At 40.5% G+C, this 24,922-nt stretch overlaps 1 protein-coding gene across 6 annotated transcripts in view; it reads right to left on the bottom strand.

Annotated features, from left to right (window-relative positions):
• SMAD2 (SMAD family member 2) overlaps positions 1 to 18,618 on the bottom strand; it is a 94,027-nt gene extending 75,409 nt beyond the window's left edge. The window contains exons 1-2 of one of the 6 annotated variants that reach the window (XM_059039703.2): positions 18,331 to 18,412; positions 17,920 to 18,003 (exon numbers count right to left, since the gene is read on the bottom strand). The gene's annotated coding sequence lies outside the window, so the exon portion shown is untranslated. Of the gene's footprint in view, positions 1 to 13,386; positions 13,784 to 17,919; positions 18,009 to 18,275; positions 18,296 to 18,330 lie in introns of those variants that run through there. The other 5 variants (XM_059039704.2, XM_059039706.2, XM_067014400.1 and 2 more) reach the window with 5 other exon arrangements.
• Between the last annotated feature and the right edge of the window lie 6,304 nt (positions 18,619 to 24,922).

The following is a 24,922-nucleotide window of genomic DNA, read 5'->3' as shown; positions in this document are numbered from 1 at the left end:
GTAAGAAAGCTTATCAAGTGATACCTTAGTAAAATTGGGATTCCAAGATTACTCACTGGAAAGTTTCAGTTAAGTAAGAGGCCTAATTATCCTGAACTAGCAAATAAAACCTTCAACTTATTAATAACTGTAAAATAGTTTTGCAAATAGCATTCTCTACATGTCTTATTAAACTAAGGTTCATTTTCTTTGCAGTCTTCAACTTGCTGTTCTTTGCGCACTGTTTTGATTCTGATATAAACCCTATCACTGAATATGTATTACAGAAAAAACTCCAAATCCTTAGAATGTTTTTTCATTTTCTTACATTGTCTTTTAGTATATACAAATTTATATTTTAATCTAAAATCTTTTATGACACAATTTTGCTTTTTAATGAAATCCCTTTCTGCAACCAAATACAGTAGGAAATATTTGTTGAGTGCTTACTCAATGACACATTAGTGTAATAGTCTGGTAAGCATTAACTCATTAAATTCTCATAAGAATCCAGTGGGGTGGGTACTATCATTTACCAATGAGGAATCTGAGACACAAAGAGAGACCCTGATTTTATAAAGATATTGCCCCCTCTAGATATTCTTGTAGATATTTTAGATTTGCCTTTCATGTTTAGGTGCCTAACTTATCAGGAATTTCTTTTTAAGGGTTGAGATGGCGATCTAAATATCTCCTGTAAGGACAGCTTATTTTATCAGCACCATTTATTAAATAGTTTATCTTTCCTTTACTAATTCAAAATGCCACTCCTGTCACATACCAAATCTCTATAAATAAATGCCTGATTGTGGACTTTATATTCTGTTCATTGGTATGCTTGTTTGTATCTACACTACTACTACTACTACTACTACTACTGCTTTCAAGCAAGTTTTGATACCTACAAGGTGAGCCCTCCCTCATTTTTCAAATTTATGTTAGTTATTTTAATTTGAGCTCGTCAAATTCCACCAAAACCCTATAGCACTTTGGAAGTGCGATGAATTTAGATTAATTTATGATACTGAGTATTCCTATTTATGAAAATGAGATATTTCCATTTATTTTGGACTTAATAGTCATCAATAAGTTGTCTAATTTTCTGCACATCTCATTAAACTTGCTTATTCCTCCATCTTGGGTTTTATTGTGGCTGGAACGTTTATTAAAAAAAAAAAAAAATTCAGTCATACAAAAAAAAAAATCAATATATTGAAACACCCTTGGATCTCCCATCCAGCTCTGTCAACTCTCAGCATTTTGCAGTATTTGATCAGATGTAAGAAATAAGACATGCTAGATGGATATAGCTGAAGTCCCCTATGAACACCTTTATGATCCCACTCTCCTCCCTCTTGCTTCTCAGAGAGAGTCACTATCTTGACTTTCCCCCATGGTCATTAAAGGGTTTTGATACATATGGTATCCATACAATAAAGTTTTGCACATTTTATAAATTTGTGTCAAACTTTTAAACACTGCTCATGTAACTTCACTTTTTTCACTCAGTATTATAACTATCCATGCTGATAGTTATAATACAGCATATATTATACATATATAATCCTCAACTCTAATGCATTCAATTAGCTGTCATATACCACTCCACTATATGACTCTATCACAGTTCACTGTCTAGTCTCCTTTTGGTTTCCAATTTTCCACTCTTACAAGCTGCTATGAGTAGTCTGGCATATATCTTCTCATTCATATATGAGAGCTCTTTAAGGACAGAAACTTTTGAACTTCTTGATCAAAAGAGAAGCCCCACAGCGAGAAATACAATTTTACACTACAACCTCACACACACACACACACACACACACTCAAAAGAGACATTTTACCATATGCTATCCTCTGCCATTTCTCTAAATTGAGGGTTGTGAACCATTAATGAATATGAAATCAACTTGGCTGATCCTGAGAACAATCTTTTTTAAAAGAACAGAAAAGAAAAAAAATAGAATAAAAACAGAATACAGTAGCAAACAGAGCATACTCAATTATTTCAAAAATTTTAATTCAGTCTGTGTCTTGTGTAAAACATATTTCCCACCATAGGTCTGTAAAAAAACATATGAAAACCACTGCCTTAGGACAGATACCAAGGAGTTGAAATGCTGCATGGTAGGACATGCACATACACAACTTTACCAAATACTATCTACATGGGTTACACTAATTGTCATTCCCACCAGGGAAATATGAGTTCCTATTTTACCCAGTATCACTAACACATTATTTGGTCCCTCAAACTTTTGTCAAAAGGATGGGGTGCAACACAGAGGGCTGTCGATGTTTAGCACTTCCCCAACTACCAAGAAGTTTAAGAATATTTTCATGTTTACTGACTTTTCAGGATCCTATTCCTCTGAATCATTTGTTCACATTCACCATCTTTTTCTTAATTCACAGAAATTATTTATATATTCTGGATAATAATCTTTTGTTAATTAGACATGTCACATGTATCTTTACCTAGCAAGTGACTTTTGATGGCTTTTTTATACTTAAGTAGTTCACTTTAATGTGCTCAAATTTATCAGTATTTTAAATCATATGTATATATCTGTACCTTCTTAAAGATCCTTCCATATGCTGTCACCTTTTAAAAGTCAAAGTATAAAGTTTTGCTTTTCACACTTGTAATTTTTGTGTGTATATGGTGTGAGGTAGGTATCTTCCCCTCCTCAACAGAAATAATCAAGTACACCAGCACCATATACTGAATCTTTTCCCTACTGATTACAAATGCTATTTTTGTTTCTAGGCTTTTTTTCTTTCCTTCCATTAGTCTATATCTGAGACAAATACCATCATGTATTAACCACTAAAGCTATATACAATATGTCTTGAAATCTGATAAAGTGAATTCTCTTTTCACCTGCGATTTTAATTGGAATGACACAATTTATAAATAACTGGAGGAAAACTGACACATGATACTGTCTTCTATTCATAAACACAAGTATATCTTCTTATAATTGAATATTATATGGGTCTTATAATTTTTTCCATTAAGGTCCCACATGTTTTTATTTTTTCCTAGGTATTTTGTAGTTTGTGTTGCCATTTTAAAGGGTGGCTTTTTAAAATTTAGATTTGTTTGTTGCTGGCATATAGTAATGCACTGGTTTTTATATACAGTTGACCCCTGAACAATGAGGAGGTTGGAGGTGCTGACCCCCCATGCAGTCAAAAATTCACATATAACTTTACAGTTAGCCCTCTGTATCACAGTTCTGCATGTAAGGATTCAACCAACCATGAATAGTGTAGTACACAGTTATTGAAAAAAAAAAATCCACATAGAAGTGGACTGGCACAGACAGTTCAAACCCATGCAGTTCAAGAGTCAACTGTATTCTTTTTAAAGTCAACTTTATTGAGGCACAGCTTACATACAATAAAACGCACAGACATTAAACATATAATTCAATGAGTCCTGGTAAATATATACCTCCATATAACCACCATCCCAGTCAAGATACAGAATATTTTCATCATCTCAAAAAGATTCCTTGGGTCCTTTTTGAGTCAATCTACCCTTCACACCCATGATTTCTATCAAAGTAATTTTACCTGTTCTGGAAATTCGTATAGTTGGAATCATGCCATAGGTACACTTCTATTGTTTAAACCAACACCATTTACTCAAATTAGGCAAGTTCCCTAATTCCTAATTTTCTAAGAATTTTTGTCAAGAATAAGTACTGAATTTTATCATATGCCTTTCTTCACCCACTGAGATTATCATACGGCTTTTCTCTTTTGATGTGTTAATGTGATGGATTTCATTTACAGGTTTTCTACTGTTTAATCATTTTTACATTCCTGAGACAAACCCTAAATAGTCACAGTGTTTTTTTTGTTTTGAGCAAATACTAACATTTTTACCTAAAATTTTACTGCCATGTTCATTAGTGAGATGTAGCCTACATGTTTCCCTTCTGGTACTACACTTGTCTCGATGGCTGGGAGGGTATCAAGATTACAGTTGCCTAGCAAAATGATTTTTTCTATGACATTTTGTATAACATTGGAATTACTGGTTCTTCATAAGTTCTACAGAACTTGCCCATCTGGAATTTTCACCTGGAGTTTGGGTATTTTGTTTGGGGATTTTTATTTCATTTCATTTTGGTGTAATATCTATGAATTTAAATTTTAACATTATAATCTAATCAAGTTTCTTATTCTTAAGCCAATTTTGGTAATTTATTTTGCTAGAAATTTGCATTCTACCTGTTTTCCAATCTGAAAGCAAAAAGCTGCTCAGTGTTCTTAGTTTTGAAATCTCAATTTGGCCACAGTCCTATCCCTTTTCATTTCTAACACATTTGTGCCTTCTTTTCCTCCTCTATCAAACTTAGTCTTTTCAGCTTAGCACCTTAGGTTTAGTTGTTCCAGATATATCTATTTTTCCCCTATTAATATTCTCAACTTTATTTCCTTCCTTTTTCTAACTCATTACATTGTATAGTTAACTTATTTTTCTTTACTAAGTAAACATTCTTAATTCTTTAATACACAATTAAGGTTGTAAGTTTCCCAGATAGGCAAATGAACTTTTGTAGTATCCCAGTTTTGATAGTATTTCCATCATCCTAAACATTTTCTAATTTTTATGAGTTGCTCTTAAATTTAGAAGTATGTTTTTTTCAGCATACAACTATGGATTTGGGAGCCGTTGTTGCTATCCTCCTGTTGTTTCTAACTTAACTGCACTAGGGTCCAAGGACATGATCTTTAAGGTACAAATTCTTAGGAATTTGTCAACATTTGCTCTGAGGTCTAGTACATAACCAAGTTTTGTAAAATTCCATGTATACTGGAAAAGAACATAATTGCAATTGTTGCATGCTTGCTAACTGCACATTTCCAGTGCTGTATAACCTTATTTTTTACCTATCTTTTCTTAAATTACCGTGAGGTATGTTAAAATCTCCTACAATGATTATTACACATTTGTTGACTTATCCTTGTAATTCTACTAATGTTACCGTATAAACTGCTATAGACTGGCCCTACCACACCTGCCCTGCCCTGCCCTGCCCTGCACCCAAATTCATATTTTGAAACCTAATTTCCAATGTGATCGTATCTGGGGGTGGGGCCTTTGGGAAGTGATTAGGTCATGAGAGTGGAGCCCTCATGAATGGGATTAATGCCCTTATAAGAGAGACCCCAGGGAATTCCCTTGCCCCCTTCTGCCATATGAGGTTACGGCAAAAAGACAGCTGTCTATGAAGTGGGAAGTGAGCCCTCACCAGACACCAAATCTGCTGGCACCTTGAACCTGGAATTCCCAGCCTCCAGAATTGTGAGAGATAGATTTCTGTTGTTTATAAGGCACCCGGTCTATGGAATTCTGTTACAGCAGCCCAAATGGAGTTTATGCCTAGTACATCTTTTTGCATCTTTTTCCTTTACTTTAAAACTGTGTCATCACAGTTTCAAGTGTATCTACTAATAAAAAGCATTTAGTTAATTTTTAATTTTTCATTCTCCATTAGCCAGCAAGCTTAATCTGAAATTATGTATTGGTTTATGGAGATATTTAATCTTATTTTCTATCATTTTATTTTGTTTTCTAATTCCTAAGCAATTTCTTTGCTTCTTTTTTCTCCTTTCCTGCCTTCTAGTTGAATGATCACATAATTCTTTATTTCCACTGCCTCATCCCCACTGATTTGGAGTTATACGTTCTATTCCAATTCTTTCAGAGGGTTATCCTTAAAATTTTTTTTTTTTTTTTTGCGGTAGGCTGGCCTCTCCCGTTGCGAAGCACAGGCTCCGGATGCGCAGGCTCAGCGGCCATGGCTCACGGGCCCAGCCGCTTCTCGGCATGTGGGATCTTCCCGGACTGGGGCACGAACCCGAGTCCCCTGCATCGGCAGGTGGACTCTCAACCACTGCGCCACGAGGGAAGCCCCTTAAAAATTTTTAATGGAAAACTTTAATCAGCGTGTTGCAGGTGAAGACAACAAACAAAAACAAACTGAACACACAATAAAGGAATTTAAAAAGAAAAGACAATTTCATGAGGATAGGAAGAGTAAGAAGAAAACAAGCAAAATTTGGTAACTGGAAAATGGATGGATGAGTAATAACTGTGAACAGATCAGAGACTACTTACTAACTCTAGGCTACCTGTGGAGAAACATCCTGATTTACACAGCAGAATTCTCAAAAGGCTAAGTAGCAGACACCACCAGTCATAGCAGGAACTAAGGGCCAGAAGGAGGAAGGAGATAAAATAGGCAGGATTGGGTGAGGGATATTTGAGAAGCAATCAGATACTTAGATCCACTTCCCCACTCTATGCCACTGGGTAACTGCTCCCTCCTCTCCAGAAGACTAAATGTTTATTCTTGGCAGAGAGTAAAACAGTCTACCTGTACTAGGAGATGGCCTGGGTCCCATTAGGAGAAGAGAGGCAGTAAATGAACCTAAGCACGCTAAAAGCAGACACTCCCAACCCCTTCCTCCACTGAGTTCTGGCTCCCAAGATACTAGCAGCCAGACCTTTACCCTTAGTCAGATCAAGACTCCTCTCCGGGTTACCTGACTAACCCAGGAGGAAAAACATACAGATACTAATATTGAGAGTTTACCAACAAACGGTCCACTCAGATCACTCTACAGTGAAACTGAAAGAAGACCCACATGCTTAGTTTCCAATCGGCTTTTTAGACCCCACCTTCTTAATCAAGGATTATTTGGTTTATCTGAGGAAAGATACAAGCAAAAACAGAAAAATGCAACTTTCAATAAGTTTGAGACTACACAGAGAAAGAAAACATCATCAAAATCATCCCTATACCCAGAGAAACAAGAGAGGATATGGCAACCCTGAAGCAAGAGCAGCATGTTTTACAAAGGGAACATTCAAAGTGTAAAAGAAGAGCTCTTGGATGACTTGATAGCAGAAACGGAGTGGGGGGGCAGCGGCGGGGGGACAATAGAAGTGTGGGAAGATACAGTATAGGAAATCTCCCAGAAAGCAGAACAAGAAGAAAGATGGAAAACAGTGGAGAAAAATAAAGAAAATTAGAGGACCGGTTCAGGAGGTCCAATGTCCAAACAGAACTTCCAGAAAGACATCAGAGATGATTTTGGGGGGGCGGGGACTATCAGTCAAAGAAATCAAGAAATATCCCCTGAACTGAAAGATGGGAGTTTCCAGATTGAAAAGGCCAATCAACACCCCAGGACAATGGATGAAACACATCCACATCAAGGTTGGTGGCTATGAAACTTCTGAATGCTAAGAAGAACCAAAAGTCTCCAAGGATAAATTTTTTGAAAGGTCATACAGAAAAGAATCAGAATGGATTTGATTTTCGCAACAGTAACACTAAGTGAAGTCAACAGAGCAATGCCCTCATGATTCTGAAAAACAATTATTTTTAACCTAGAATTCTATTACCCACCCAGGATCGAATAAAAAGGTATTTTCAGACATGTAATGTCTCCAAATATTTTCCACGCACACTCTCTCTCAAAGGAAGTCCTGAAGGATATGGTTCATCAAAAGAAAGGAGAGCAGGGCTTCCCTGGTGGCACAGTGGTTGAGAGTCCGCCTGCTGATGCAGGGGACACGAGTTCATGCCCCGGTCCAGAAAGATCCCGCATGCCACGGAGCGGCTGGGCCCGTGAGCCATGGCCGCTGAGCCTGTGCGTCCGGAGCCTGTGCTCCACAACGGGAGAGGCCACAACAGTGAGACGCCCGCATACCGCAAAAAAAAAAAGAAAGGAGAGCAAAAGAATAGGAGAGCTAACAAAGGAGAAAGGCTAAGGAACCCCATGACAGTGAACACCGTAAAATGACAATGAAGGGGGATCTGAGGACAACTGCTGTGTACTAGGTGTAGACAACCAGTGTAGATTGGAGCAGGTTCAAAACCATGTAGCAAAAGTAGTATCAGGGGACTTCCCTGGTGGCACAGTGATTAAGAATCTGCCTGCCAATGCAGGGGACACGGGTTCAATCCCTGGTCCGGGAAGATCCCACATGCCACGGAGCAACTAAGCCCGTGCTCCACAACTACTGAGCCTGCACTCTACAGCCCGCGAGCCACAACTAATGAGCCCACATGCTGCAACTACTGAAGCCCGTGCGCCTAGAGCCCGTGTTCCGAAACAAGAGAAGTCCACGCACCGTAACAAAGAGTAGCCCCCACTCGCCGCAACTAGAGAAAGCCCACGCACCGCAACGAAGACCCAACGCAGCCAAAGATAAATAATTAATTTTTTTTAAAAAAGTAATATCAGGCTTCTCTCTAAAGTGGACAAACATCATAAAAGTCAATGGAAGCATGACTTTCACTGATGAGACCCACTATGATCATGGTAAATGTTGAGAGTAAATGTGACAGTAAAGAACCACCTGGTATGTTTTAACCAACGTAGAGATTTCTGATGTTACAGATTATAATGCAAAGGAAAAAAAAAAAAAAAAACGGCCTGATAAGAGGAATTCTCATGCATTCAGACTTGTTTACATATATATATGGAATTTCTTTAAGCCAGAGCCATTCAACAGAAATAGAATGCAAACCACACAGGTAATTGTAAATTTTCTATTAGCTACATTAAAAAAGTAAAAATAGTTAAAAGTAATCATTTTAATAATTTAATAATTTTATTAATATACCCTTATATCTCTAAAATATTATTTCATTGTGTAACCAGTATTAAAAATGGAGATATTTTACACTCTATTTTTAAATTAAGTATTAAAAATCGAGTGTGTGTTTTACAAATGCAGCCCATCTCAATTTGGACTAGCTACAGTTCAAGTGTTCAAGAGCAACATGTGGCTAGTGGTTATCTATTGAACAGAGCAGCTCTAGAAGGATATGGAACTGGGTAGCAGGAGTTAAGAGATCTGAGGGAGAGTTACTTCCATTATTTACTATTTTGTCCCTTTTGAATTTTGCACCATGTGCTCTTACTACCTATTCAAAAAATGAATAAAGTACATTCCGTAAAATAAATAATACAAATGTAGATATCCTCTGACCTACTTCTAGAAATCTATCCTATGTATGTGTATAATGATGTATAAACAGTTATTTATTACAGCACTATTTTTAATACAAGACTGGAAATAAATGTCCATCAACAGAGGACTGATGAAATACATTACGGACACCCATACAGAAGAATACTGTGCAACCAAAAGAAAAAGTTAAAAAGTACTCATTATGTACTGACATGCAATAATCTACAAGATGAATTATTAAGCAAAATGAAGAACCAGTTTTTGTACTAAAAGGTAATATATGCAATATGCATAAAGTTGCTCACATATGCATAAAATCTCTGGAGCAATACAAGAAAACCTAGTAATGCTACTTGCCTTTGGAAAGGCAACTGGGTGGCAGGGACAGGCTGGCAAAGAGACTTTACACTGTATATCCTTTTGTATCTTTTGAATTTCGAATTTTGAACTTGAATACAATAATGTATTACCTATTTAAAAAACCCACTATTCTACATCTAGCTACTGTCTGCTTTTTATTTACCCAGCTTGGCCTTCATGTGATATTTAAGTCCCTCTACAAAAACACTACTAACTAGTGTTTTCCTACTTTTTCCATAGACAAGCTTGAGGCTTGTTTTTCTCAGAGGCCACAGAAGTTTCAATGATATCAGAACAGAGATATAGATATATATTTTTTAGTATACAGTTCCCAGAATTTTATCTCCTTTCCCCAAATGGCATTACAACCCCAGTCCCAGCTACTGAATTATTTATCTAATAAATTCCCCAAGGCCAGCTTTTCCTTGACACTAACTGATTTTCTAAGTTTCTGGTACCTGGGGACTTTTCTCTCCCTCTCAGCCCTCCCTCTCATATACATATATATATATACATATATATATGACCAAAAATGTTTTATGTTTTATCCAACATTTGTAGCAGGAGGAATGGGCCTAATCTATGTCTCTGTGTGATTTTTTAGAAATCTAGATAAAGAGAGTATAGTCAATGATGCAAACACTGAAGAAAGTAGTATGATAATGGAGAAAAGACTGCTAAACTTGGCAGTTCAGAATTCAGTGATGACTTCTAAAAGGGCAGCAGGAAGGCGAATATGAAAAAGAGTGGCAAAAAACACTTCACAAGGTCCAAGTTTAGAACAAAGGAAGTCATTAAGTATAGAAAGTAAATGTAGATTTCAAATATCTTCAAATTGCCAAATACAAAATATTCTCCAAATATCTATACAAACATTTATTTCAAAAGAAAATCAAGTTAGATATTTCAACATAAAATACTTGAAATGTGATGGTGCTGCCTCATAAAGAACAACTAAGTTCCTGCTGAAATAGTATAAAATCACTATTATATTTTTGGCAATCCACATTCAAACATGTATCCCACGTTTACTAATGACCTGGATTTTTACAATTGTTTTAGTCAAAGAAACCAGGACAATAGAAAACATTTTTTTTAAAAAAAGTAAAAACTAGTTTTAAGAACAACAACCCAAAAAAAAACAGATTTCTCAATTCTCACTGTAACTATGCTTTTTTTCCCAAAGTTGTACGCTAGTAAGGAAAGACATTGCCAATTGGAAACCTAAGTTGGCCCCATGGAGAGCGATGGGTAATGTGCCTTTTAAAAGCAAAGAGAAAACATTCATGTGTTCAGTTTTATGGACTGTTAAAACGTAATGTTAGAGCTTGAATTTAACCCTAAAAGCAGGTCATTACTTCAGTGAAAGCCCCCATTATATGGGGACTGCTGTGTAAAGAGAGTTTATCTGTTCTTTACTTGTTACATTCCTTTCAACTTTAATGAGTTGTGTGCAATCCACAGGTCTATATTCAGCTTGTAAACATAAAGTTACATACTAGTTTATCATCCCTGGACTGTGAAAAGGGATCCAACTATTAAGAGACTACACAAGCCCAGACTCAAATCAGCACAAATATTCAGTATTCCAATTTCTCTTCAAACTCCCAGAGTCTGTATTGACCTTCTGCTGAAGCAACAACTTACACCCACATCAACTGGGTACAAGTCCTCAGGGTGTAAAAGTGCAATTAAAGCAAAGGCTAGAGTAGCACTGCCCAACACAACTTTCTATTAAATGAAAATTAATTAAAATTAAATTCAACATTCATTTCCATATTTCAAGTGCTAAATAGCTACATGTGGCTGGTGTCTACTATATTGAATGGTGTGGGTCTACAGAAAGTTTCTTCTCTACGATCTATTACTCCTCTAGAGCTTCAAAGGCTTCCTGGGGGCCAAAGAATGAGAGGAAAACTGAGCAGGCAGGGCTTCAGCAACTGTCACTTTCCTTACATTTTGAGATTCTGCATAATGCTGTTGCTGTTGCGAGCCTTCTCTCTGGTTGCTGTTGTGTGCATACAGGTATGTGTGTGCATTAGGTTTGAAACTGGTTTAGAGCAAAAATGGCCAACGCACAAACCTCAGACCAAAGCAGAATCCTCCTGATACTTAAAACATTTTATAAAGAAAAGTTTAATTGGCCAGCTTACATGAACTACAGCCTAACCACCTGTCTACAAAGTAAAAGGTTGGTCTGAACATGAAAAATTTGCATTCACTGCCATAGATAGAGCGCCTCTAGTCAACAAAAAAGTTTCCATAGTTCATTCAAATCAAGGAAGAAAGCCCATGGACCCAGCTTCCGTTGCACCATTTATCAGGAGTTATTCTGTGAACTTTGAAAACCAGATTCACCTCCCCACATTTTATAATGAATGATGATTAAGACAGAGCATTTCCTCAATATTTACAAGTCCATAACCATTATCTCGTTATAGAATTTTTGGAAAAGTTGAAGCAGCATATGCAAATGTACTTTATCTTCAACGGGCAAACTACAAGATCACAGATTTACTATGCTACTTCCTCAGATCGAGGTTTTTTGTTTGTTTGTTTGTTTGTTTGTTTTTTGCGGTACGCGGGCCTCTCACTGTTGTGGCCTCTCCCATTGCGGAGCACAGGCTCCGGACGCGCAGGCGCAGCGGCCATGGCTCACAGGCTTAGTTGCTCCGCGGCATGTGGGATCTTCCCGGACCAGGGCACGAACCCGTGACCCCTGCATCGGCAGGCGGATTCTCAACCACTGCGCCACCAGGGAAGCCCTCAGATCGAGGTTTTGAACTGAACGACTCAAGGTAATAAATCTGATGAACTTCCAGTGGCTCCTCGCAGTTATTCTTCCTCACAAGCTGAATACATTAAACCTGAAGCTATGCCCTCCCGCCAAAAGAGAAGGGAGGTCACAGTAGGGCACTACAGGTTTTCAGATGCAAACTGGACATGTGTACTGAACAGATCAAAACTAAAGTCTGCACTCACTTTCCACTGTTCTGGTCTTGAGGCCAAAGTAATTCTGAGATTCTGAAAATTACAGAACTATCTGGAAGAACTCATGACAAGTTGACAGTAAACTCACAAATTTTAATGAGAATGAATCACTTCAGGATTTGTTTTCTTAAAAGCACAAACTTAAAGACCTAAATTACCAGGCATCTGTCCTGTCAGTGTGGCTCACTTATACCTAAGAGGAATGCGTACACACTCTAGAATGTAAGGCACATGTGTGAGCCACAATTACCTTAACTACGTTAATATTTCTGGCTAACTAGCCAAACCAGAGGCAGGGTCTAAATCCATCTGGCTTGGCAAAATTACATTCTCCCTACATGAAATTACTGAAATTGAAGCTCAGAGCTATCCTTGAGATGTATACCTATAATCATCATTGAAATATGTCCTAATTGAACACATCACAATTATATCAACCTGGAGTAATGTTCAAAATTGATCAGAGAGGGCTTCCTTGGTGGGGCAATGGTTAAGAATCCACCTGCCAATGCAGGGGACACGGTGAAGTTCAAGCCCTGGTCTGGGAAGATCCCACATGCCACAGAGCAACTAAGCCCGTGTGCCACAATTACTGAGCCACAATTACTGAGCCTGCGCTCTAGAGCCTGCAAGCCACAACTACTGAGCCCACATGCTGCAACTACCGAAGCCCGTGCACCTAGAGCCCGTGCTCCGCAACAAGAGAAGCCATCACAATGAGAAGCCCACGCACTGCAACTAAGAGTAGCCCCTGCTCGCTCCAATTAGAGAAAGCCCGTGCACAGCAAAGACCCAACACTGCCAAAAATAAATAAAATGAAATAAATTCAAAAAATTGATCAGAGATAAGCAGTAAGCCTCAAACTGTGCATTTTTAAACAAAAAAGGCTGGATACCTTTTGTACTACTGGTTTAAAAAAAAAGTCCCCTTTTTTTTTCCAAATAGCTAAGGCTATAAATTACAGGGTCACCAATTAATATCTGATGGAGTAGATGGTTTAGAAAGTAACCCTGACATAGGAAAGAGGAGGATCCAAAAAAATTACCAAGGTTGGGGCTTCCCTGGTGGCGCAGTGGTTGAGAATCTGCCTGCCGATGCAGGGGACACAGGTTCGTGCCCCGGTCCGGGAAGATCCCACATGCCGCGGAGCTGCTGGGCCCGTGAGCCATGGCCGCTGAGCCTGTGCGTCCGGAGCCTGTGCATCCGGAGCCTGTGCTCCGCAACAGGAGACGCCACAACAGTGAGCGGCCCACGTACCACAAAAAAAATAAATAAATAAAAAATAAAAAATAAAAAAAAAAATTACCAAGGTTAATATTGGATAGAAGTCACATATAAGAAGCATGAAGCCCTCAACAGACAGACTAGCCAACTGTCCACACTTGTTCAGTACTAGAAATCTCTAGCATACTTTATCCTAAAACCTGAGTGAAAAGTTGTATATGACACCCCTGCAGACTGACAAAAAAATGACTTACTCCGAAGAAAAGGTGTGGCCTGGGGTGCGACACCATTTAGATCACCTTTCTTTACTACTGGCCTAGCATGAAAGATTTTTCAGTCTGGAATCACAGCACTCTGAATGGCAAAACAAATGAAAAGCACCTTGGTCAGAGCAGGTACTTTGGATCTGTCATAAAATAAGTCATTAGAACCATGTTCTACCCCTTTAAGAACATTTGTTAATCATCCTGAATGACAATCTAAAGTATATTATGTAGATTACCACTCTCTTTAAATAGATTTTCCCAAATATGATTTAATCTAATTGATGAACTTTCATTACTATGTTTTCAGGTCTGGTCCTGCACTGAATGGTTCCAGACATTGTAGTTAGACTCTGAGTATTCGTTTTTGTGTCTTGTAGATTATCTCCATTATCCTCACCAGACTGTTATCTGTTTTTTCTTAAAATAGACAGTAGGCTAACAGTTCCCCATCCTCCTACTCCACCCCCCACTAGACTCCCCTCAACCTCCCACATGACCCACAATCTACTTGTCTCTAATCTACTGTGGGTTTAGAAGCAAGATAACTTTGCTTGTTAGAAACATTTGAAATAAATGCCAACAGGTTCTAATTAAGGGTCACAATGGCTCTCCTATGACTAGAACTGAAAGGTATGGACTTGGACAATTTGCCTACTTTAGGCCTTTTCGCTAAGTGTCTGTTTCTCAAATGTATTTTATAATAGATCAAGAAGAGTGTAGGAAAATCATCTGAATTAGAAAACAAGTGAAAGCTACAACCAGAAGAGAACAAAGATCTAAGAAGACCCTTAGTCTGAGGCACTGTTCTTAGGTACCTTCATCACAATCATTTACTCTTTGTATGTAATAACCTTAAGAGGTAGGTGTTATTACCTCCATTTTCAATCAGAAAACCAAGGCTCAGGAGTTAAGCAATTTGCCCAATACAGTGACTGAGAAACTGACTATACGCCTAAGTCTCTCTGACGCCAAAACCCAGGGCCTTTCCACTACACAAGATTGCAGCCCAATCCTTTTTCTCGGTTTAGCTAATTGTTTTTATACTTTATTTCTGATACTTTCATTAGAACCTGACCGATTCAGGTTTGCTTTCTTTCCCTAACCAGTTTCTATAAAAGGCAATAGATAATCAAACTAAGGCCAAATTAGGCTTAGCTCTACAAGTGTTCACCTTCTCAGCAACAAATATATTTCTGAAAGACTACTCATAACTGCAATTTGTAGAGACTGTGCAAAACTGGTGACAAGTTTCCCCCACCCCCCAAAAATACACTACCTGTTCCCGGTGACAATATGAGTTAACACGTGACACCTTCCCTAGTGCTGTCCTCTACACTCAAAAGAAAGCCGTGCAAGCATACTTTAGGAATTGACTCAGTCCTGAATTTGCACATTAACATGATTTTCCTACTCTAAACACTGGAGGACAGGACAAGGAGATATGAAGATTTTCCACTTTTCTAATCCCATTAAGGAACAGGGATACACTTATTCCCTGTTACATCACTGCCTAGTTCAGGGCCTGACACACAGCAAAAGGCTGTTTTACTGTTTAATAAATGAATAAATGTTACCTGTTCAATAAATACAAGTTAGTTGTTGAATAAATGCATAACCTCTCCTGAACTGGTTTTGAAATCTTTTTATTTCACATTTTCTGACATACCTTTACAATACTTAGTGGAAAACATCTTTCCTCTTACAGATAAAAATGGCTCCTCTACTCCCATCAAGACATGCCCCTCACCATTCTCTAAAAATGACTCTTGTCCCAAGAATAAAAATGAGACTCCATCTGCCAGACTGCACTAAATACGACTTTTATATGCATTACAAAAACACCTGTATAAAAAAGCTGCTACAAAACGAGGCCTTAGAAGTCCTAAAGTACAAAACCAACAAAATCAAAACAAGAATAAGAAGTGCTTTCACACCTTTAGAAAAGCCAAAGCTGAAAATATTTGCAAAATGTAAAAATTCAATACGTCTTTGATCAGCAGGTTATGTAACTATTTTTCACTCACAGATTTTCCTCCAATGTGAAGTAACAAAATTTTAGCAACATGTTTGTAATATTTACAATATGAAAATGAAAAGGGGACCTTTTGCCATCTTGAAGTAGAAACAACCTTTGTTCTTACTAAAGAGAATTTGTGCTGAAATATACAAAACTATCCCCAAATTCCTACTTAAGAGTTAAAGCACACACCAAGCCTGACAAGCCACAAACAACAGGAAATTACTCTCTGCACAGTTTCTTACAAGATTCTTATTTCATGAACCTTACAGATTGTGTGTGCAGAGATCTGACCATTTATGACTAGGCACAGGTTAACTTACAACCTTGAAAAACCAAACTTTGTTGAACACCTATAATGTGAAATCACTGTACAAGGTATAGCTACAAAGTATAAAAACCAAGTTCTAACAGCAATTTCTTACTAAAACAAGTCCAGAAATGGATGTTACCAATCACATTACACTCATTAAAACAGACCAATGAACTACTTTAAACTCAATTTTAACACCAAGAGTGTAGGTGGGTAATCACCTTAGATATGCCCATAGACTTGAACTATTCTTACTTACTAAAACAGCTAACTTTACGGCAAAAAAAAAAAACCCACAAAAAAACTAAGGAACTTTAAAAATAAAATTAGTGTTACTTCCTGAACTTAATATGTTTTCTAAATGAACTTTTGGTGGAGAAAATTCTATCAATACCCTGTATAGTTTTTTTTAAGACAAATGAAAAAAAAATCCTCCAACCATGATACATTTATGAAATCCATTTTACATTATTTATCCCATCTGTGTATATTTGCTTCACTTATTTATTCACATCAAAACTTCCAAAATTTAACTATTTACCTTACATATGTATGTGAGGAAAACTTTTTTTTAAAAGGGGATCAAAACTAGAAAAAATAGCTAATGTATTTTCAGAATAATAGAAAATGTATTATCTTATTAGTCTCAAGGAAAGCACCCTTACAATCAGTGGTGAAGGTTCAATTCACATGAAATCAGAAGAAAAGGAACTAATCATTCAGAATTCTGGAAATTAATTGAAATTTCAGGGATCATTTTTGGAAAAATGGAGTTTGCGTGAACACTTATTTATTTATTGACAATTACTTTACCTGCGTCGTTTTAAAAGTTTAAAACACCAAAATTTAGGATACTCCAAACTGTAACAAACATGCCAGGACTCAGATGGAAAATGCTACTTCATTTTCGTTTCTTTTTAAATAAAGGTTTAGTTGACAACAAACCGGTAGTATTTAGCTTGTAAAGGGTCAGGAGGAAGAAATAACAAAACCAACCTAAGTACTGTCTTTCTTTTGTTTAGGATCAAAAGGAAACCATAACCACAAAAGGGTTAAGTAAGTAAAAGACAAAAGTACTCAACCCAAGGGCAGTATCCCCCAGGAGAGAACAAAACAAAGTTGCAGATTTGAAAACCAAGTTTGAAATACGTGAAATCAATCAGCGTGCTCTCTAAAGGCGTGTAATAAAAACAAACAGGCTCCGCTCACATAGCAACTTTCACAAGCGAGTAGAGAAGGATCTGGACAGAGTATCAGCCGTGTGCGTGTTTGTGTGAGAGCACACACAAGCGATTCTGAACCCCGAGACCAAAATGGTTAACAAAGGTTACAGCACCAAAAAAAAAAAAAAAAAAAAAGTGGAAGCAAAGTATCGCAAGCTCCTAACTCGGCTTCCCAACAACTCCCGAAACCACAGCTCTGTCCCTCCGGGCTTTGCAAATCACAACCACAAACTACCGAGTGTGTTCGCGGCGCAGGGGACGGGCCACAGCCGGCCCCCGCCCCGGTCCGCGGGCGGGCGGCAGCTCCGAGCGCCAACCCCTTCCCTCCAGCTGCCGACCCCGTCCCTCCGGCTGGCGACCCCGTCCCTTCGGCTGACCCGCCCTGCGCTCCCGCACCCCGAGGGCCCGGCACCCCGCGGCTCCGACCTCGCCACACCCCAGCCCCCGGGGCCAGGTGACGCGGCGAGCCTCACCGACCCGAGCCCCACATTGACACACCCCAGCCCCGTGGGCCCGCCGGGCGCCGCGGCGTTACCTGGACCGAGGCTCCGGGTCCCGCCCCGTCAGAGCCGGGGGTCCGGGACCTTTTGTTCCTTCCTCTTCCGAATGGGATGAGGGGCTGGGAGGGGAAGAGGGGAATGGGCGATTGGAGGCGGGACTGAAATCACTCTCGCAGCCGCCTGGCTACCCGCCCCGCCCCCCAGCCGGAGCCCGGCAGTCGACCCCGGCGCGCGAGGAGGGGGCGCGGGCCAGGCCGCCGCCCGCGGGAAGGAGGGGGTGGGGACGCGCGTCCCGCCACCGCCCCTCCTCCCCTCGGGCGCGCGCCCGCATCGCCCCCACCCCGGGCGGCCCGGACGGCCGAGCCCTCCCCCGCTGCGGCCGCCGGCCCACCTCCGCTTCCGCCCTGCGCTCTCCGCTGCCGGCCGCAGCGGCGCGGTGCACCCACCTCCAGGCGGCTCGCTCGGCGCTCGCTGGCTGCTGGCTGGGAGCTGCTCCTCCGCCGCCGCGGCCGAGCGGTAGACCCGCCTCCCACCCCGGGCCGCGAGCCCCGCCGATTCGCCGGCGCAGCCCCGGGGCTGGCACCCTGCCGCCCGCTGATTGGCGCCCCCGGCCGCCCGTTAGGGCGCGAGGCACGCCGGCCGAGCGCAACGCTCGGCGCGTACGGAAGAACGGAGGAGGGAAAGAAGGAGGCCGAGCGCCCGGGAAAGGCCGGGGCGCGAGCGGGGATCAGAGTCGCGGACCACTACCTCCCCACCTCCTTTCCCTTCGGCCGCCCCGCCCTCCCGGCCGGACCGGCGGCGCGTGCAGCCAATCAGCGCACGGGGTGCTCGGGGTGTGAGCCGCGCGTCGGGGGCCTCGAATCGGAAGGGAGACGTCGCTCGCTGATTGGTCCCGCCTCCCCCGTAGAGCGTGAGGCGAGGCGTGGCCGGCGGGCGGCGGGGCTGTGGAGGAGCAGGCTGGGTGTGATGCCCGCGGTTTCGGTTGGCTTCGTCTCCTGCGCGGTCCCACGAGAGGCTCTGGGAAGGGGAGGGGAAGGCACGTAACCTGCTGCGCTAGCGACCACCCGTCCCTCACTACCTCGGCCCTGATCTCCTTCCCGGTCTCTCGCCAGCGCCACTGGGTGGGGCCTGTCGGGGGCCGCCTGGCCCACCTTCAGTAGTCAAGCCGGGAGTGGATACGTGCTCATCCCCAGGGAAGCCCAGAGGACGGGACGAGCCACGGGCAGAAGAGGGTTCTGCAGAAGCTCGGGTACCGGACCCACACTGGGCGCGCCCTTCTGCGAATGAGTGGGCGGGGCCCTCGTGGTGGTAAACGGGGGCGGGGTCCGAGATGTAAATAAGCGCAGGGCTGAGATCTTTTCTGGGATGTAGGGCCAGAGAAAGGGGATGCCAGGTATTTTTCTTTGACCGGAACCGTCGTTCTGTCTTCGTTAAAAATGGTGCTAATAATGCATGCTCTGAATGGTCTTGTGAAGTCTAGAACATAAGTGCCTGGCACTGTGCCCCTCAATTGCTGAGTTATCTTCCCTTCCCCTTCATTTCTGCACTGTTCAGGCGCTGTTCTTAGGCCCCATCCTCGCTCATCTGCACGACAAGCCACTAAGCCGCTGGCTGCCCAAAGCTTAGATCTCACTTAGGTAGTTGGTGGCAGAGACAAGACTAGAACATGGTTTTCTTGGTTCCCTGATTGGCACTCACTCTCATGTACTCCTTGCTTCGTGGATTTAACCTGCGACTCAAGTAAAGCGGCACTAGCAATGCAAATCAGTAAGCAGGAAGTACCAAGTGACCACTTCAAACAGTAAGACTTCTTGAAATATATACTTTTTCGAAATGAAGGCTTCCCTGAGGAGGGTACCTTCAGTTGAATCTGGAGAGATATTATGTCATCCTCTGAGTCTTACAGGTTTTCCATATATCCTTTAAAAATCTCCTGCATTTCCTCCATCTCTCTCCTCAAACATGGAAGTACTTTTCTCATCGAAAGTTTGTGATGAAGAGCATGCTCCAAATATGTGACCTTTGGCAGGTGAAACTCGCCTGCAATGATAGCTACTTAAATATAGTTGTGTGATGATTAAATAAAGTAATAATTATGAAAGTGACTAGCACAGAGCTAAGTTAAAAGAAAACCAATAATCGTTATCCTTTCTTCCCTTCTGTTGCCTGCAACACATATGCTAAGATGAACCTATTCAGCAGAAATTCTACCTTCAAAAGTTTACCTCCAGGGTTGTGTCTCCCATTGTCAGTTTAGAGGCAGCTCTACTCACCCCTTTTTAAAAACAGCTTGTGAAGGGGATCTAGGAAGCCAATTGGTGGAGCTGTTCCACCTCCTAATACTTCTCTTTCCGCTTCCCAGAGCCACCAGGGAGGATGTTCTAGGGCAAAGGCTATTCGATTTAGAAGTAGGAGGGCTGTTTATGGTTTTGGGGCCTTCTCCCTACTAACACAAGCCAACAGTTTTTATATGTAATGGCCTATAAAAAGCTACCCTGGGTCACACAAGTATTTTCTCCTTTGTGACCAGGGTGTGCATTTGGGTGTCTATGTGGGTGAGTAGAAATAGAAACAGAAGCAGATCTGGCTGGAATTCCAGAAGAATCTGCTCCCAGTACAGGAGTTAGGTACTTTGAGGGGCACATTAATTCAATGGATAATATGCTTGAGGTCTGAGACCATCTCTCCAAAGTGTCAGACTTTGGATCCCTAACTCTTTCATTTAGGAAGCTTTCCAGGATTTGTAGGATTGAGGAAAGGGGAGGAGGGGCAATCTGGTTACCAGTGCAGTCCCCAAAAGGCTTAGAAAAGGAGCATCCCTTCTCAGCTAGAAATGCATCTGAGCCAAAGTGGGTCAAGATAGAAACTGAAGGCAGATGGAGCAGGGATTGCCGTGGCAACAATCAACTTGGAAATCCACTAGGGTATCTCAAGACCTATCAGTAGGTCCCTATTGTATAAATTATATTGAGTAAGTCTTATGTTTATATGGATAGACACCTTGTTTAACCTTTTGTTGTGCATGATACTGAAAAATCAAAATCAATTCAGAATCTATTTAAAAGTAGTAAAATATACTGGAAAGACATATAAGGAAAATGGTAATGGTGGTTGCTTCTAGAAAGAGAACCTTGAAGTCATGAGTCGAAAACTTAAATTTTATCATTAATTCTTCTGTAGAGTTTTAAAGAAGATATATATGAAAAAAGAAGATATATATGTGTATATATACACACACATATATATATACACATATATATATATATCCATGTATTGATTTTTCAAAAGCTAGAACTCATATTCAAAAGCTAGAACTCTCTGCTAAATTTGTAAAGCTTTTCCTGGTTACTCCAGCCCAAAGGATATCACTCACCTATAAATTTTCTCTCATGGTCAGAATGATTTACATACCATGACTTTGCTTTGAGTAATGTCTTGATCTGTTAGTTTAGTCTTGAGCGGGTTTTTAACTTCTCATGTGAGTGTTTTGTCTCACCATTTAGATTGCAGATTCCTGAAGGACAAGGACGGCAAGCATCTTGCTCTCAGTTGTTTCCCCACAACCTAAGATAAAAAATACCACGTAATTGAAGAAGTGTGAAATGCAGCATTTGTATGGCAGAAAAAGGCTGTATGTGTGTCAAAGGTCTGCAAGCATTCTACGTAGCTTTGCCCCCATCCTTCCAGTTTGTAGTACCCTCAGTACAACTATTGAGTATCTTGTCAACATCCAATCTCTATATGTGCTCATCCTCATGGAACTAAGTTGCAGTGAGTATTACTACATCTTGAAGGATCCAGTTATTTGCAGCTGATTAAATGAGATAACCTAAGTACAAAATGTAAAGAACAAATGTGTGGGGTTACTTTTGTTGTAAATGAAGAAACCCAACACCAGCTGGATTTTTATCTCAATACAATGAAATTTGATATTTTAAATGAACTTATGTTGAAGATGTGTCCACCTGCCTCTACACACACACACACACACACACACACACACACACTCCTCATCCACATGGTAATTTTTATTAAGATAAAAAATATTTAATATCTGATAGGAAATGCTGGAGACAAGAATATAGCATATACAAGAAAAAATTAATTTCAGCAAATATTTATCAGGTATCTGTTACGTGCCTATCATAAAAGCATTGGCTTTTCATAGTGGAAAGTCCTCATTCCATGGCCAAAATCACTCAAGAAAATAAAACGTACGAATAGGTTTTTTAGTTTAAAGATAATGACATTGTGAGAGAAGCTGGCTCTGGTTGAGAGAAAAACATTTGGAGAAAACAAGTTATATTTCTCATCGTTCTCCAGGCATCTGATAATTAATATTATATTTCTTGTCTGTACATTTAAAAGCGTAAAGAATTACTGGATAATTTATCATTGGATAGTTAATCCAATGATTGTTCAAATACTACTTGGAAAATTATGCAGTGCAATGAGCACTCCCATAAAGGCATTTAAATGGTATCTGAGATCTCCATATTTTGGAAAAAACTAAACAGGGGCCAATGTCTAAACCCTGGAAGAACAATGGACAAATTATTTAAAGTTCTATTGTGAGAGGGATAACTTGGTAGTCAGATGTCAACAATAGGGCCTTATGCCTTGATTATAATTGTCTGTGTGTGACAATATTGACTGAGCCAGGCGGCTGCTAGGCAGGGTAAGTGTATGAAGGTATAATACTCTTAGAAAATTTCAACCTTATTAGCATAATTGCTCTGATGAAGACTGAAGAGCTAATTTAACATAACTGACTAGAGTAGACAATAGATGCATAATCAGTGTCCTAATGATTGAATTAATGAGCCCCAATTGTTTGTCCTTACTGTAAGGAGTCCTCAGCTATGAAAAAGACATTTTGCTGAAAGAGTCTGACAATTGTGTTAGCTGATGAGTGGCCAGAATGTAATTAATGATGGGAGAGAGACAATTAGTACTGGGTTCTAAAGACATCAATGGTGGCTTTCAAGGGGTGAATTATATAGCTACATAGAAGTTTCATATCAGCTCCTCCTTGCCTTCATACAGTAATGGAGCCTGATCATTGCTCTTATTTTGCAGCTAAAGAAAACGAGTCCCAGGCTTGTCCAAAGACCCATGACCACTTTGTGTCAGGGGTTATACACATAGTGTCTTACCTTTCCTACTCTGATACTGCCCACTGACTCTTTGACCTGTCCCTGACCTACAGCCTCACCTATGCCTTTGCTAGTCTCTTCAATCTCCCTTTTACCTTCTACGCATATGTCCTGACCAACTATTTCACAGCTAAAATGGGGCAAATTTCCTCTCTCCACCTAAACCCCAACACTAGACAAACATGTCTATCTCCACATCTATTCTCCCAGCCACTTCCTGTGGAAGACCTGCTCCTCCTTCTGGAAAAGGCTTTTTCATCTGCCTATTCTGTTCCCTTGACCACCCAGTCTAGATTAGAACCGCCCGCTCCACACACACATACCAGTCACACTATCATATCACCTTTTAAAAATTTTCTTTAAAACTCTATCATTATCTAGAATTATCATATCCACTATTTCTGTACTGTGACTTATTATTTGTCACTTCTCCCTGCTGATTGTAAGCTCTTTAAGAGCAGGAAACATGTCTGTTTTGTTCACCAGAATATTCCTACTGAAGCATGTCTATTTCATTCACCATATTATCCCTACTTCAAGCATACCTGGAGGTACTCAATACATATTTTTGAATGGATCAATCATTTTCCCTCAAACTCAAAGCATGTGAAAAATAAACTCATCATCTTCTGTTTTCCTTTCTGGGTGTGTTTTAGCCCAGTTCCCTAGAAAACAGACCCTGATGCAAGGATGCTGATCCTTTCTTTAGGAGATATTATCCCAAGGCAGGAACAGGGAAAAGGCAAGGAAGAATGGAGAGCTATGCACAGAGATGCATTACTGTGCTGAACACTGCTTCATGGAAAGACTTGAGGAGATACAGCCAATCTCTTGACAGGTGCAACCACTTGGCCAGACAGACAATATGGAGGACTCATGCCTTGGAACAATTCAAGGAAGAGAGGAATTTTATCTTTGTCTCCTGTCGCTTTGTCATTGGTCAAATCTTGTCCCACAGGGAGCTAACTTTCCCATACTTCCCAGCTGTGTTATCCATATTCTTTGATAGTCACTCAGAAAGCAGGTCCCTGCCCTGGAGTTCAGAAGTGGTGGGAAGAAACTGTTGGTATGTGGCTGGTCATCCTTGGGCTGTCAAACCACAAGGGACTTAACTAAGTCGCTCATGGTGGCGGCTGAGACAGGAGCAAGAGACCCAAAAGGTCTGAGAAGACACATAAACGGGGCCTAATGTAGAGTACTTGTTACCACAACAATGGTAGGAACAGGTCTGTTTCATTCGCTGCATTGTATCAGCACCTCCCACAATAAGTGATGATTAAATGTTTGTTGAAGGAATGCAAGCATAAATGGCATCACCACCTCTTGATTTATTTAAGCCAAAATCGTGGAGTCATCCGTGATCGTCCTTCTTAATTCCTATATTGAGGACAAAAATTCCTCTACCTCCTTAATATATCTCAGATCTAATGCCTTGTGTTCAAGCTCACTGCCTCGATGCAGAACTTTAGCATCTTTCATTGTAATGCTTGCTACAGCTCCTTAACTGGCCTTCCCGTCTCTGGTCTCCCTCTCCTCCAGTTCTTCCTCTTTCCTGCCAGAATTTTCTAAAAATTATAGTGTGTTTTCTGAATGCAAATCTGATGATGTCGCTATGTTGATTAAACTGATAGTTTGTTTAAAAGGATAAAATCAAGACTCTTTAACATAACCCGAAAGATCCTTCACAATCTGTGGTAGGCTAGTCTCTTTAGCTTTACACCTCACCACTCCCCACCTTGTCCTTATATCCCAGCCAGACTGAATTCCTGGCGTTTTTCCCAATACACCACGCTCTACCATTCCTCAGTGCCTACGCTGTGCTCTTTGTTCTGCCTGGAATACATTTGTGCTTGAGGAACCTCTACTCATACTTCAAAACACT

This window comes from Kogia breviceps, chromosome 15 (genome assembly GCF_026419965.1).
Source record: "Kogia breviceps isolate mKogBre1 chromosome 15, mKogBre1 haplotype 1, whole genome shotgun sequence".
Lineage (NCBI taxonomy): Eukaryota > Metazoa > Chordata > Mammalia > Artiodactyla > Physeteridae > Kogia > Kogia breviceps.
Note: the sequence above shows the minus strand (reverse complement) of the source record. Positions and strands in the feature narration are given on the sequence as shown.